The sequence below is a fragment of the Scyliorhinus canicula genome, chromosome 11 (assembly GCF_902713615.1).
Source record: "Scyliorhinus canicula chromosome 11, sScyCan1.1, whole genome shotgun sequence".
Lineage (NCBI taxonomy): Eukaryota > Metazoa > Chordata > Chondrichthyes > Carcharhiniformes > Scyliorhinidae > Scyliorhinus > Scyliorhinus canicula.
In genome coordinates this window covers 75,466,721-75,477,293 of record NC_052156.1, presented here as the reverse complement: position 1 = coordinate 75,477,293, position 10,573 = coordinate 75,466,721, and the positions used below count along the sequence as shown (strand labels likewise).

At 47.9% G+C, this 10,573-nt stretch overlaps 1 non-coding gene across 1 annotated transcript; it reads right to left on the bottom strand.

Moving 5' to 3' along the window:
• Window positions 1-284: 284 nt before the first annotated feature.
• trnan-guu lies at window positions 285-358 on the bottom strand. Its single transcript has one exon. It is a non-coding gene; the product is annotated as a tRNA-Asn (tRNA).
• Window positions 359-10,573: the final 10,215 nt, after the last annotated feature.

The following is a 10,573-nucleotide window of genomic DNA, read 5'->3' as shown; positions in this document are numbered from 1 at the left end:
TTCTACACTTCCTGCGTCCGTATTCCTCTATTCCCATCCTATTCAACGTATTCTATAAGATGCCCCTTAAATGTCACTATAGTCCCTGCTTCCACCACCTCCTCCAGCAGCAAGTTCCAGGCACCCACTACCCTCTGTGTAAAAAACTTGTCTCGTACATCTCCTTTAAACCTTGCCCCTCGCACATTAAACCTATGTCCTCTAGTAATTGACCACTCTACCCTGGCAAAAAGCCTCTGACTATCCACTCTGTCTATGCCCCTCATAATATTGTAGATAAAGTTCATCTCTGGGTGGGTTTGAACCACCAACGTTTCAGTTAACAGCTGAACGTGCTAACCGATTGCGCCACAGAGACTATAAACAGCTACTTTCCCTCAAAGCATCTGGAGTACTGTGTGTAGTTTTGGTTGCCTTATCTAAGGAAGGATATATCTGCCTTGGGGGTGCACAAAAGAAGTCTACAAAATTTGTTCCTGGGTTGACAAGGTTGCTCTATCGTGAGAGGCTGAGTAAATTTGGCCTATATTCTCAAATGTTTAGAAAAATGAGAAGTATATCATTAAGACTTTCAGGATTCCACAGGGTAGTGAGAGCTGAGAGGTTATTTCCCCTGATATGGGAATCCAGAACGCAGAGGGCGCAATCTAAGAATAAGGGGGTCAATCATTTAGGACTGAGATTAAGTCTTCACTTTAAAGGATTGTTAGTTTTTGAAATACCCTATGTGGGTGCTCTGCATTGAGTAATATCAATGCCAACATAGATAGGTGTCTATGAAGCTAAAGAAACAATATTTAATTATTTTGTGACATATTTTTGTCCTTAGGCCGCGAAACCAGGTTTTAATTAACATTTAATGAATGATAAAGTCACAGCCTTACTGAAATGATTGTAAAGCGGATCAATGTGTAAACTGACAGTGAGACGATGGAGTTGCTATCTTCATTTAGGATTAAAAGGTGATAGCAAGTAAGAGTGTTACCCAAGCTTAATTCAGCTAGAGTTAGTGCCTTTGGTTTACAAGAAAATAAACTTTCAGAATAGTTAGTTTTCATTCACCACAACGTTTCCTTCTAAGGCATTTGGTTGTGTAGACCTCGGGCAGTAGGATTGAGCATAGCATTGATTTCCCAACAATACAGCAGTAACTTTACATCAAAACTACTGACGGGCTGAAAATCATTGTGATATTTTGAGGACATGGAAGGATGCCTGTCCAGCATAATCAAAGACCCAATAATCAAAGGCAGCATAATCAAAGACCCCTCCCACCCGGGCTATTCACTCTTCCAACTTCGCCCATCGGGCAGGGGATACAAAAGTTTCAATACACGAACACACATTAAAAGGTTCAAAAACAGCTTGTTCCCTGCTGTTACCAGACTCCTGAATGACCCTCTTATGGACTGATCTGATTTCTTCACACATTTTCTCTACTGAGTAGTACTGCACTCCTGTATGCTTCACCTGACGTCTCTGCCTATGTATTTACATTGTGTATTTATGTCTGTCCTATTTTTTTTCATGTATGGAATGATTGTCTTTACTGTATGCAAAACAATACATTTACCTCAGTACGTGTGACAATAAAACAAATCCAATCCACCCATCCATCCATCAATCGATCCATCCATCCATTCATCCATCCATCTATCCACAATCCATCCAATTTATTGATTAACACACATGAAGGCACAAAGCCAACTTCATGGTGGTATAATCGGAAAAAGGGCTCAAGTTACCGAGGCAGGTTCTTATGCAGTCCATAGTCGGGTTCCAAAGCGGATTCGTTGTCCAGTAATGGTTGTATCCCACAAAACACACAGCAAGTAATTCACATAGGAATCCAACATCCTCCTCCCTTCCATACTATGGCTTCCACCCTTTAATATTGGAGGGATTTGCAGCTGAACCTCATCTCCAAGATTGACATGGACATTCTTCCAGGTTGATGGTCACCGGTTCCTTCTGGGTTTGTTGCCGACCGTTTAGTGTCAGCCTTGGCTGTACTTGGTGATCATGTTGAGTGACAGACGGATGCAATCTAGAAAGTGGAGGAGCGAGTATCGGAAATATCACCCCTCCAGTACTTTGCTCCTTGTAGCATCACACCACCTATCCATCCACAATCCATCCATCCACAATCCATTCACCCATCCATTTACCAATCCATTCACTCACCCATCCATTCACCCACCCATCCTTCCATCCATCCATCCATCCATCCATTCATCCATCTATCCATCCATCTATCCATCCATCCATCGCATTCATCCATCCATTCATCCACCCATCCATCCATCTATCCATCCATCCATCCATTCCTCCACCCATCCATCCATCCATCCATCCATTCATCCATCCATCCATTCATCCATCCATCCATTCATCCATTCATCCACCCATCCATCCATCTATCCATCCATCCATTGCATCCTTCCATCCATACACCCATCCACCCACAATCCATCCATCCACAATCCATTCACCCATCCATTCACCAATCCATTCACTCACCCATCCATTCACACACCCATCCTTCCATCCATCCATCCATTCATCCACCCATCCATCCATCTATCCATCCATCCATTCATCCACCCATCCATCCATCCATCCATCCATCGCATCCATCCATCCATCCATCCATTCACCCACCCATCCTTCCATCCATCCATCCATCCATTCATCCACCCATCCATCCATCTATCCATTCATCCACCCATCCATCCATCTATCCATCCATCCATTGCATCCATCCATCCATTCATCCACCCATCCATCCATCTATCCATCCATCCATCCATTCCTCCACCCATCCATCCACCCATCCATCCACAATCCATCCATCCACAATCCATTCACCCATCCATTCACCAATCCATTCACTCACCCATCCATTCACCCACCCATCCTTCCATCCATCCATTCATCCATCCATTCATCCACCCATCCATCCATCTATCCATCCATCCATTCATCCATCTATCCATCCATCCATTCATTCACCCATCCATCCATCCATCCATCGCATCCATCCATCCATTCATCCACCCATCCATCCATCCATCCATCGCATCCATCCATCCATTCATCCATCCATCCATCCACCCATCCACTTATTCAACCAACCTCCCTCCCTTCCTCCCAATGGTACAACGTAGATCTGTTCAGTTGTCTCGAAATTCATAGTTTGGATTAAAGCTACTTTCTCGCTAAAGAAATTGCACAAGTCAGTTTTACAAATTGAAGTTTTGAAGTTTGAATTCAGAATCTGCAAAATTCAGATTTGAACTTAGGTTCAAGATTGAAGCATTCTAAATGCCTTTGAATAGCAATAAGTGGACAGAAAATTTCAATGTGATGCTTATCCAATGATATCCAAGGACTCCCTAATGTCAGTTGTTCAGATGGATGCCCTTTGCACGATAAAAAGCAGAAAAAAAGACACCAATACTCAAAAGATGCAATTAACTTCTGGTACAGGAGTGTACGATTTATGGGCACTTGGAGAATCCTCCAGCATCTGGACCTCTATCTTGCTATTCTTACCACATAACTGCATCAGCCTCCAGTGTGTACATATCAGGTCTCTTCTGACCTACACATATATAATGAGCAATGATTAACATAGAGCCAGTTTAGAAATCAAAGGGTCTTACTCCCCCCACAGATAAATTATGTATACTTGAGATGGTTATGCAAAACAGTTGAGTTCCTATTATTAACATGCATCTCTTGATTCTTAAAGACCCTGCAATCCTTTATAATCATGGACTCAAATAAACTTTAAGATAACTTTTTGCAGCTACAAACACAATTAAAAGTTTTTAACCCAAATTGTAATTTTCGAAATGGCATTAAATAATAACATTTACAAATGTAAAAAGTGCAAAACTATGTTATTGTACATGCTACATTGAATATAGAATAATATAAACGTAGCATTAAATCAGATGAGTGAAGTTTTATTTTATTGTTTGAATGTCTGTTGGATTATCATTCACACCAATATATCCCTTACTAATGTTAAATTAATCAAATATTGCTGAGAGCAGGGTTTGACATTGAGATTAGATGATTTTGCAAAGGGGCACATTTACTGCCCCCATTACAGAATATTCACAGTCTTACGCTTCACATTAGTCTTCAATCAAATCACTATCACAAACTACTTCCTCTACTTCTTGCCAATCAGAAACATTTATCTGAATGAGTGGAATCTGTGTGAGTTGAGCTATAATACAACAGTGAATAAATTCCAAAAGCATTTCATTGGTTATAAGCACTTTGGGACCACCTGAAGTAGTGAGGTACATAGATGTAAGTCTTTCTTTTTACTGCTGTCATACTTTCACTGGCATCTAAACTTCTGTTAGTTTGGTTGCTTTGTGAGTACTGGGCGGCATGGTAGCAAAGTGGTTAGCACTGTTGCTTCACAGCGCCAGGGACCCAGGTTCCATTCCCGACTTGGGTCACTGCCTGTGTGACAGTCGGCACATTCTCCCCGTGTCTGTGTGGGTTTCCTCCGGGTGCTCCGGTTTCCTCCCACAAGTCCCGAAAGATATGCTTGTTAGGTGAATTGGACATTCTGAATTCTCAGTGTACCAATCAGGTGCTGGATTGTGGCGACTAGAGGTTTTTCACAGTAACTTGATTGCAGTGTTAATATAAGCCTAATTGTGACACTAATAAAGGTTGTTATTACTTTGTGTGTTGTCTATGATTTGCAATGAACCGCCAATTGCTGCACTGTTGATGGTCATATCTGCAGAACGACAATCTCTTGACCGCAGAACACAACATGGCAGTGGAATCGACACAGAATGTTCCTCCATCAAGTACAATTAGCACGAGCCCTTTCAAAGGAACAATAGCTCTCTAACTCTGCCACAAATCCCAGTACCATCAGCTGCCATTGGCATATTGCAACTTCATCAGGTTGCTACGGGTCACCAGATGCCTTTGGACCTCAAATGTTAGCACAGTAGCTGCAGCACCAGCTGTATTTATTTATTTATTCCTTTATTCCTTCTTTTGATTAATTCCAACACAGCCACCCTGTAGCCAACAGTTTGATAAATCAAGCAGGTCCATCTCATGGCAGGATTCATTCAGCAGACTCACTTGTTTGAATTAGAAATTGCCTTAAAAAGTCACAAAGTTGTTCACATTTATGTGAGCATAAGTAGAGAGTGGATTTTTTTTGCCAATGTTTTGTTATCTGTTTAATCTTCCGGTTTTTGTCTGATCTTCTGCCCCCAAAATGGAAAAACCCCAATAACGAACAGAAATACTTTCTGTGTCCAAAGGGGAAAACAATTTAAATTAATTAAGAATTGAATTGGCTAAAATATATTCTCATCAACTCTCGATTTCTTGATTAAACAAACCATCACTGCAAAATTAAGAATTATCTTTATGGTTTTAAATCATTCACTTTATATTCTGGTATCCATAATGTATTTCATTAATTGGTCCAAATTGGCCACTTTCAAACTTGGGAGGAACATCTTTAACTTCAAGCAGAGGTCGACCTATGTTGCCATCTAAATCACGGATATATCATAAATATATAGCAGTTTGGTAGAATTCATGACTCCAAGTGTGAAGCTAGTGGGTGGGATTCTCCGTCGGCTGACGCCGGAATTGCGTAACGCGATTGTGGCAGATGCCGGGCGTACGGCAGAATTCCATGCTCGGGTGCCTCGACAGCAGCGTCTACGCATTCTACTCCGCACATATGGTAAATGCCATTTGCACATCATTAGCTGGCCCGACCCGGTATTCTCTGAGACCTCCGCGATGCTCCGCTTCGGCCGGGGGGAATTCCCAACGGTGTGTTTTCACCTGTGGTTTTCAAAATCGGGAAATAGGCACTGTGGCTGTTGAGGGCGATAGAGGAGGTGGGCCAAGCAGAGACACGACCGTGGGCTGCCAGTCCTGCCATTGGCAGAGCTGGCTGAGGAGGGGGCTTCCTCCAGGCCTGGGAGGGGGCAGCGGGGTGTGATGGGGGGGTGGGGGGGGGGGGGGCAGGGGGTGACCAGGGAATGGGCCATGGGGTCGGGGGGACCCCCTCCCCCCACACAGGACCGGGGCATCCAGGAACGGACTGCCAACCCTGTGGTCTGCAAGGCAACCATCTCCATGGTACTGGGGGCGTGCGAGCAAAGCTAACTCCTGAGGTGCCGCAACCCCGTCACCCCCACACCCCTGCCACCACCCCCCCCCCCCCAAACTGGCCGTCACCCGTGAGCAGGGCAGCACACGACCCACCCAAGGGTAGCAGTCGGAGTAATCCCTGAAGGAGGGCACAGGACAGGGGCCGCGGAGCATACTGCTGGCACGGGTGATGCCTAGCATCGGGGAATGGTGCCAGGACCAGAGGCCCCCTTGGTGTTGGGCACCGATGGGCCAGCAGTTCGGTGGGCGGAGTGCCAGGGGTAACAGCCGGGAATGGGGATGGTGGAGGAGGGGAGGGGAAATGTAGGGGCAGAGTCTTCTGTGGGGCAACCATGTAGCCCAGAGGACCTGGTCGGAAACAGGGGTATGCACCATGCTAGCATGTCTGACCTTCACCCCCTGCAGGCAATTTCAACCAAGAATGGTGGCCTTCTTCACCCTAGTTACTGCAGTCCTCGGGGATGCATTGATGCTGTACGAACTGGAGTTGCTTGAAGTGGAGCCTTCCCCAGAGGAACAGGAGCCAGCTGGTGTGTATGGAGATCTGGCCACCCAACAGGACGAAAAGGAGGAGCTGCAAGCGAAATGCATAAGACCTCATGTGTGCCAGCAGCAGCTGTTGTTCGAGGATGTTCCAGGCAGGGCATGCTGTCGAAGCCTCTGGCTGAGCAGGGGGACAGTGTGACATATCTACCATATCATGGCAGACCTGGAACCGTGTTGGAATGGGGGAGGAGATCTGCTCCCAGTCGCTGTCAAGGTGATAGTTGCCCTGAAAACTTACTCAACAGGGTCCTTCCGGGCACCGAGTGGGGACATGTCCAGAATCTCACAGAGCTCAGTGCACAGGCCCATATGCCTGGTTGGCACAATATATCAAATTCAATGTGGGCCAAGTCCACCGGGATGCCTGGGCACTGGGTTCGCCATCATTAATGAGATGAAATGCCCCAGGTGAAGGGAATGATCGACAGGATGCATATCGTCCGACAAGCACCGGTCCAAGACAGGCGGGTCTTCACAGACCGAAAGGGATTCCATTCGATGAACGTGCAGCTGGTGTGTTAACATCAAATGCACACCATGCACGTCTGTGCCCGATACCCGGGCAGTATGCACAACGCCTTCATCCTGACCTCTTAGATGCCCCTGTCGGCTGAGGGGTTGGCTCCTGGGCGACAGGGGTTATCCAGTGCGGCCGTGGCTGATGGCGCCCATCCATAGGCCACAGACCGATGTGGAGACTCGCTACAACCACACCCATGTCTCCTTCCCATGAACACCTACTCTGTGCAACTCCCTGCAGGGTGCAGACCCTGGGTTTGCAGCAACAGTGGGTCTGGTCTATGGGATGTACAATGAATATGACCCGCTCTGCGATGAGCTCTGGTGCTCCCCATCATTCATCAATGTCTGACTCCTGCCCATGGCAGCAGTTTCCACCGTCCACCTGAATGATCTCTGGATGTGAGCTGGTCATTCCATCCCATGGTCAGAGCACCGAGGCAGGTTGTAACATTGTGCACAGATGTGTAATGTGAGCAAATGAATATAAATATAACATATAAACAAATACGTGCCCTGGCCCCTATCACTATACTGTGCCCTGCACTTGTGTCAACTTAACTGGTGTCTACACCTAGGTGGCACATCAGGAGTGAAGGCATGCGATTTGCGCCCTATGACCTCTGACCCCCTTTGGCAGCCGTCTTGTGGTGTAACCAGGCCTGGATGGGCCCAGCTGCTGCTCGGATATACCAGGTATCATGGTGCTGTCTTATTCTGCCCACTTCCCACCAGATGAACCATGGACAGGAAGGGGGGAGTACGAGGCACAGTGCTGCTCCGGCACCTCCCCTGCAGAAATCACCGGCATGGGCCCCATCACCACCTCCTCCTTCAGGGTGCCCAATGGCCCTGGTGCTCCTCCATGGAACTAGGGGTGGGTGGAGAGCTAACCCCTGAGGCTCCCCTACCACCTGGCGTCGACAATCCTGGAGACCATGATGCTCGTGGTCATGGAGCTTAGGGAGTGAACCACTGCCCTCTGGGACTGCACCACATCACGCTGTGACTGTGCCACCACCTTTCGGATGTGTCCCACATCAGCCAGTGAATATGCCTCCTCCCTCTGGGTCTGTGCCACGTCGGCCAGTGCCGGGGCAACACCGCTGGCGCCATCAGCCATGGCTCGCTGTGACTGGGCCATGCTCTGGAGAGCCACTGCAATGTCCTTAGGGGCCTGGCACATGCTTGCCTGTGATAGGGCTGCCTTATCCTGGGCCTCAGGCGGAGCCTGCACAGAGTATCCCAAAGCCTCCACTGCGACACCACCATGTAGTGTTGGCCTGCATGGCATGTATGGTTGGTAGCACTTCTTGCTCCTGCAGGCAGTTAGACTCCTCCAACTGCACCTGCAGGCGCTGCATAGTTGCTCTGCGACTGCATCTCCAGTATCAATGGGACCGCCCTTTGCAGAAGCCCGAAACCCGTCTGGACGGCAGCTAGTCCCTGGGGTCAGGCCACCCTCCGAATGTCCGACCCTTCAGGGGTTCCTCCCCGTGACTGCGTGGGTTTCCTCTGGGTGCTATGGTTTCTTCCCACAGTCCAAAGATGTAGGGATTAGGTGGATTGGCCATGCTAAATTTACCTTAGTGTCCAAAAATGGTTCGGTGGGGTTATGTGGATTGGATGGAGGTGTGGGGATAGGGCAGAGGTATGGGGATGGAGTGGAGGTATGGGCTTAAGTGGGGTGCTCTTTCCAAGGGTCGCTGCACACTTGAAGGGCCGAATGACCTCCTTCTGCATTGTGAATTCGATGATTCTATGATTCTACTTCTACCTGATGTGCCATGACACGTGTGCAGTGCACACCTGATAGTGTCCCAGAAGCCTCTTCGCTGAATTGCCCAACCAAGATGAGTTTCTCTGGAATGTTGGAGAGTGTTGGAGACAGCTGTGACAGGAAGTTAGTGTTGTCCTGGACTGGTGCTCCAGGGTGTGTTGGGCTGTGGGTCAAGGGTTTCCGTCAGCGTCCACGTCACTGCTCTATTCCTGGGGTTGGGTCAGCGGTGGGGGCACCAGAAGGGTCCACGACATTGCCAGGTGACCCTGCAAGACACAAGGCAAGATGCATAATTGGACGGCGGGTTGGGTTGGTGGTGGAAGGGGCAGTGTTGGAGGTGTGGAGGTGGTGATGGTGGAGGGAGCAGTGTGGGGTGATGGGGGGGGGGGGGGGGGGCAGTGTGAGAGGTTTATGGGCGTAGTGGTGGAGGGGTCAGTGTGGTGTGGGGGGATGGTGGAGGCGTGATGGTGTGTGCGTGGGTGTGGTTGGTGACACACATGCCATGGGGAACCGCAGCTCAGTGGTGTCTCACTTACTCGCCCATGCCAACCCTTGTCTTGGTGACTGCCCTCTCCCCGAGCTCACCAATCAGGCCCACTGGCCCGCTGCTGAGATGCGATGAGGGGCCGCAGGTCCAGCGGTTCTCCTCTGGTTTTTACCCTTTCACTATGGTTGTGCACGATGGTGTGGTGATATAGCCCTATATCACAGATGGATGGTGAGTGACCTCCAAGCAGCAGTGGCAGTGCAGACACATCATGCGATCTCTAGCTCAAGGTCATGTGGCCTGTGATTCCCATATAAGGGGAGACACATCCGGCTATCTTCAGAAGAAGATTGAGAAGGTAGTAAGATGTACATGTGAATGGTCAGTGCTAGATGCAAGTTCCAGAGGCGTTATTACCAGACTCCATGATAATGTGCTCTGTATCAGATTGTTATTTTACCACATGAAACTCAATAAAAGATTCTGGTTTGGACAAATTAAAGTGTTTGGTGGATTCCTTCGTAAGGTACAAAGGAGCAAACACAACATGGTACCATGAGTGCTGAAGATTTAAAGATAGCGTCGGCAGTGATAACGTTAGGCATTCAGCTTGAAGTCCGGTCTGGTGAACTGCAGACTGAGGTGAACCAACGTGTAAGAAAATGCTGAAGCTCGAAATGGATGGACTGAGGGTCCCCACCGGCTTCAGATATCTGGTAACATAGGTGAGAACTGACAGAGGTTCAAACAGCAGTTTGAACTGTATGTTTTGGTCCTGGGCCAACTGGCCATGCCTGATGAAAGACGAATCGTGTTGCTGCTAACAATGGGAGGTCCACAAGTGCTGGAACTATATAACTTGTTGGTGTTTGATAATGAGGAGGATCACAAGAAATTTGATGAAGCACTTTGATAAGCATTGTTCCCCTCAGAAGAATGAAACGTGTGGCCGCGAGATGTTCCCTATACGTACCTAAAGACCTGGCGAATCATTTGACAGTTTTGTCACAGGCTTGAGGCTGAAGACCCAGCCATGCAACTTCAGTGACCTAAAA